The sequence below is a fragment of the Pteropus medius genome, unplaced genomic scaffold (genome assembly GCF_902729225.1).
Source record: "Pteropus medius unplaced genomic scaffold, Ma_sr-lr_union100, whole genome shotgun sequence".
Lineage (NCBI taxonomy): Eukaryota > Metazoa > Chordata > Mammalia > Chiroptera > Pteropodidae > Pteropus > Pteropus medius.
Genome location: NW_024349797.1, coordinates 5,827 through 11,855, shown reverse-complemented (window position 1 = coordinate 11,855; position 6,029 = coordinate 5,827). Strand labels below are relative to the sequence as shown.

Here is a 6,029-nt window from a genome sequence, read left to right as displayed (position 1 = left end):
AGCACTCTTGGTACCAAGTCCTATATCTGTCAAGATCTAGTTCAAAAAGAGAAAAACCCACCAAGAATAATTAATATAGGGAATTTTTTAAAAGATGCTAGAGACCTGAAAGATAAGAAGGGAACACCGAGATACACAGATATATGAGTTGCCAGAAGGAGTTCCACCCTTAAGAAAGGGAGAACAAGGGGAAGAGGTTGGGATTATCATAACCTAGAAACTCTCATAATGGACCTCACAGATCTAAACTTGGACTGTAGAAAATACGGCACTGCTCAGGTGTTGCTGGTAAGTAGGAACTCAGAAAAAGGGCGTTATGGAGCTGATAGCTGTACCTCTTATAAGGTAATGCTGAACTGGTGGTTGCTTCTAGGGACTTGGAAGAAGTTCCTCCAAAACTATGACTCAGTTCCTGAAGAGAGATGCTATATATAGGGCTTGTATCAAGGCACTTTGTGGTGTGGCCTGGAACATCTGAGAAAGGGCTGGTGTGAGTTGCCCAGGGTATTGGAGCATGGCTCTCTCTATATATCTGGTTATCAGACTTCTGAGGAGTGTGCACTGTCCACCAGGTACTCATACTTTTGATAGAGCTTGGTAGAGCTGGTTCTGGAATTGTGGTAACTAGCTCTCACCACCAGAGCAAGGCACCATTCCTGGAGATTCACAGTAACAGGCAAATAGGTAATAACAAGTTCCTTTTCCTCTTTTAGTCTTCTATTCTCCCTCTAGTGCCTTTTTTAAAAAAAATTAAGTTTATTGGGCTGACATTGGTTAGTAAAATTATATAGGTTTCAAGTGTACATTTCAATAATATGTCATATGTATATTGCATTGTGTGTTCACCACCCACAGTTAAATTTCCTTCTATCAGCATACATTTGACCCCCTTTACCTTTATCTACCTCCACTTCCACCCCCCCTTCCCTCTTGTCCATGTCCATAAGTCTGTTTTTGTCATGTTTGTTTATTGCTTTCAGTTTTCTATCCCACATATCAGTGCAGTCATAGTACCCTCCTTGTTAAAACTTCAAGCCAAATAGCAATGGAGAAGTAACACCATGCAGAGTCTCAGTTCCAGCTTCATAGACAAAGTATAAATTTTATTTTAGAAAATATTTGATAATCAGCATAAAAAGTGTCAGCAACATACTGTTAATAGCTTCTGTGCTGACAAGTAATAGCAGGTCGTGACATTATCTCTGTTAAGCTGTCTGATATCATATATTTTTGTGATTCATTTAGCTGTGGCTCACTAAATCAATTTCATGCTCCCCTATGGTTTAAGACCCAAGTTTGAGAAACACTGAATTAGGCCATGACTGAGAGTTAGAGACATGATAAGGTAAGGGCTTTAAGGAGTTTGAAATAGCTGCTGGAAATATCAGAAAGAGTTAGTGATTGATGCAGAGGAAGATTCATACACTGCTTGAAGTGCCATTAATGTTAGAAGGAAGGGCTTTGGAGTAATACCAGTTCACACAATTAATGGATATGTGATGTTTCTTCAGAGCTTGTCTTGGGAGTAAGGCAGTGGTGAAAAAACTGGTGTTTATTGCCAAGAATCAAGATTGGCAATGAACTTTTCTATTATTACCACGTCATCTGTCTGACAAAGCATAGTATAGGTTATTTTACTCCTTATAACTTTATTTTTAATAATTCTCTTCCAGCAAATGCTTTCCCATCTTAATATCCCCAGATTTGTAGGAAATACCCAGAATATCATGCAAAGAGACATGGAGAGGAGATCTGGTAATTAGGATTTCACCTCTGTCAGACGTGCTTTCTCTAAGAGGTTTCACCTATTTTTCTTGGTTTTTGGTAACCATCCATTAGTTCTGGAAAAGTATCCAAATGTACACAGTGTTCTTTTATCTTAAACATTGGGATATACTTTATATTGAATATAATTCTGTTTAAAATGTAGAGTTCAATAGTTTTTAGCATATTTACAGAGTTGTGTAATCATTACTATAATCTAATTTTAGAAAATTTTCATCATGCCAACAAGAAGTCTCTTTAGCATTCACTTCCCATCCCCTGACCCTAGGCAACCACTAATATGTCTTTTCTACTGATTTGCTTATCCTGGATATCTCATATAAATATAATTGTACAATATGTGCTCTTTGGAGATTGATATCTTTTACTAATAACATTTTGTGATTATATTAAGGTAATAGTTTTAGAATTTTTTAACATGTAATTTTTATTTTATTTTATTTTATCTTTAGGCAAGGCAACCCTTGGTTGACCTCACAGATTGCAAGGACCTTGTCAGCTTACAATCCCTTATATTTTATGCCTACAGGACCTGGTCTTCCTAGGTGGTCTCCCATCCAAGTACTAACCAGGCCCAACCCTGCTTAGCTTCCAAGATCAGACAGAATTGGGCTTATTCAGGGTGGCATGGCCATAGACTAACATATAATTTTCAAAAGAAAATTAAAACCACTTCTATCAAATCACTCCTAAGAGCACAACTTTAAATAATTTTTTAAGTTTTCTTTAGTCTTTTTCTATTTGTTTGTTATTTTATTCATTAATCTGTTTAGCAAACATTTATTGGATATGTAGTATGGATCAATCATAGTGCTGAGCACTGGCCATAGGGAGGTACATATCCAACAAGCAACCGTTGGTGGAATAAGTATAACCATTGTAGATAGTGCTACAAATGAGAAGTATAGACTCCTTGTATTATACAATGTGAACCTAATTTAATTTTTCTAAAGTTATTTAATACATGCCTATGTATATGTAATATATGCCTATGTATATATGTGTATTTTATTTTTTAATTTTTTTCAATTACAGTATTATATTAGTTTCAGGTGTACAACATAGTGAATAGACATTTATATAACTTATGAAATGATCACCCCAATAAATCTAGTACCCATCTGATACTATAATGATTGTTACAATATTACTGACTATATTCCTTCTGCTGTACTGTACTGCCAGAAAATGTGGTTCAATATTGTTTTCCCTAGCTCCATGTTCAGGCTACGTGACCAGAGACCATAAACCTGGACCAAAGGAACTTAATATATGATTTAAGCTTTAGGACGTTCTAGAATAGTCCAAAATAAGTTATGGGAATGGAATTTAAGGCAGTAGTGACCTGATTAGGGAATGGAGGAACGGAGGGAACTTTCTGGAGTGATGGAAAACATCTGTATCTTCATCAGGGTATGCTAGAGATCAAACGTTGGTGTCCCTCCAAAATTCATATGTTGAAACTTTAACCATCAAGGGGATGGTATTAGAAGGTGAGGCCTTGGAAGGTGATTAGGTCAAGACGGAAGAGCCCTCATGAACGGGAATATTGCCTTTATAAAAGAGGCTTCAGAAGGCTCTCTCACCCCTTCTGCCATGGTGGGTTACAGGAAAAAGGTGCCATCTGTGAACCAGGAAGCAATTTTCACCAGATACAGAAGAGGCTGGTCTTTGATCCTGGACTTTTAGTCTCCAGTGCTGTGAGAAATAAAGTTGTCTTGTTCATAAGCTACCCAGTTTACAGTATTTCCTTAGTAGTCATAGATCTGTTCATATTTTGTTTCTTATTGATTCAGTATTAGAAGATTGTATGTACATGGGAGAGGCCACACTTTGAACTGAGACAGGCTGCCACCAGTACCAAGCCTGGGTCTGCCTAGCCAAAGGCACAAGGGACCCTGAGGCCTACCACTACCTGCCAGCTGTCTGTAAGTCTCAGCTGCTGGAAAAGCCTGTTGAAATACATAAGTTGAGTGACAGGGTCTCAGGGAGTCACCAGGGTTGGGTAAGTATTGTTCACCTGGTTAGTGCAGATTCAATGTTGAACCTGGGATCCACTCAGAGGAACATGGCACACTGAGGTCAGCCGCCCACCAATCAAGAGTCTCCAGTGATGCACGGGCTAAGGATGGCTGCTTGTCACTGAAAGTGCCTCTAGCAGTATGAATTGGGGGGGAGTCTCAGAGAGTCATCAGGGTGGGTCAGGTGGTGTTTATCAGGCCAATCCAGATTCAGATTTGGCTGTGTGGGGGTGGGGCTCCACATAGCAAAGATGGCACCAACATGCCGGCTGTGTGGAAGGAAGGTTCAACATGTGGACAATGGTGGCTGTCCCTCCAGCCCTCTCCTTTAAGCCACACAACTGGGTTTCTCCCTGTATGTCCCTGGTGCCCCTTGAGCCACTGTCCCTCCTCGAGCCCAGGGTGAGTGCCTCTGAGTGAGTGAATCTGTGCACGGACTGTTGAAGAGGATGCCTGTGTTTCCAGCAGCCTTACATCTCATCTGGACAAACGGATTTTCACAGATAGATGTGGGGGATCCTGTTCTTGGCACTGGTGCTCTGGGATGGGGAGCCCATTGTGGGGCGAGGACCCCTTACTGCTCATGGAGGACCTCTGCAACTGAGATATCCCTCCAAATTTTCAACATGGGGCCAGCCCATTCATGTCTCCACCCTTCATACCAGTCTCGATTGGGCTTCTTCTTTCTATCCTTAGTTTTAAGACTTTTGTTCAGTTGGTCTTCAGTAATTCTTCAGGTTGACTGTTTTATAATTTAGTTGTAATTTTGATGTAGCCATGGGTGAAGGTGAGCACAGTGTTTACCTACTCCACCATCTTGACCGGTCTGCCTCTATCCAAGCACTTTAAATTAATCAAGTGAGTTATCTTTTGGTAAAATGATTTAGAACACTGCCTGGTACAAAGTCAACACAATAAAAGTATTTGTATAACAAAACAAAACAAAAATATTTAACTTTTCAACTCTATGAGTAGGTTCTATTAAGACTCTCATTTTATAGCTTAAAAAATTGAGGCATAGAGAAACAAAGTAGTTTGCCCAAGGTCACAGAGCTAATAACTCAGGAATTCTGGCTCTTAATCACTATACTCTGCTGCTCACTGCAATTATATTAAAATTCAATTCTCTTTTGCATCCACAGTGCCTAGCACAGAAACTGGCCCTACATTCGTTGGTCAATAAATATATACGGATTGACAGAATGAATGATTCAAATGAGTGATGCCAGAGTTTAAATGACTAGGCAACTTTTCACCTAAAATTATTATGTTCTCTGGAGAAACTCTCTGGTCCAAAGATGAGATATGTCACTTGTCATTTCTCACCAAAAGACAAGAACAAATATGCAATGACAAAAAAAGACAGAAAGAGGGAAAATCTTTCCCCTCAAAGGAACAAAAAGACGGTATAACAATAAAAAATAATGTACTGTACCCATGCCCAGTGCTTCCTCAGATGAAGGCAACAATGAATATGGCCTACCAAAGAAAGATGTTTCAGGCAGTACCTGCCAGGATGTACATCACGGCTTTTTTATTTATTTTATTTATTTTTGCACCTAAACTTCTCTTTCAAATATCTAGGCAGGCATTCTTCTTCTCTTATTCCAGAATAAGCCCTTGTTCAAGTACTGAATATAAATGCCTGGTCTCTACTACATCATATTTCCTTTTGCTCCCTTGCTTTTGAAATATTTCAGTCTCTTCGTTGTTGCCTCATATTACAATATATACTCTCTCCATTGCCCTCTTTTCAACATACTCTACTGCTTCTTACCCAACGTAAGGTAAACTGCACCTTGTAGGAGGCATGAATATACCTGTTTTGCACAAGGGGATAATGACATTATCCAATTTGTTTCCAAAGCACTTCCTAAAGGAATTTAATATTTTTCTGGGTGGTTTGCCTATAACGGTCCATTGAGCCCGATTGTACAAAGAACAAAACATATCTTATGAGGCCCATAGCTCTTTCATTATTCTACCTCTTGGAGGTACTCAACATACGCTTGTAATAATTACCCTTCTATTGAATTGCAACATTCTTAAAAATAGGGATCATTTCTTATTTTTATTCTAGTATTCATGATTCCTAATCACAGTGTAGGCACATAATAAACACTAAATGAATATTTTAAAACACAGCTTCCCTTCATTTTGGAGTCTCCTGAAACCAACAGTTTGTTCTGATTTTATAGTCTAAGTATATAAATTTTTCCTCAA

The 6,029-nt window shown here is 38.8% G+C and overlaps 1 pseudogene; it reads right to left on the bottom strand.

Moving 5' to 3' along the window:
* Nucleotides 1-2,305: 2,305 nt before the first annotated feature.
* LOC120619802 (uncharacterized) lies at nucleotides 2,306-2,424 on the bottom strand (annotated as a pseudogene).
* Between the last annotated feature and the right edge of the window lie 3,605 nt (nucleotides 2,425-6,029).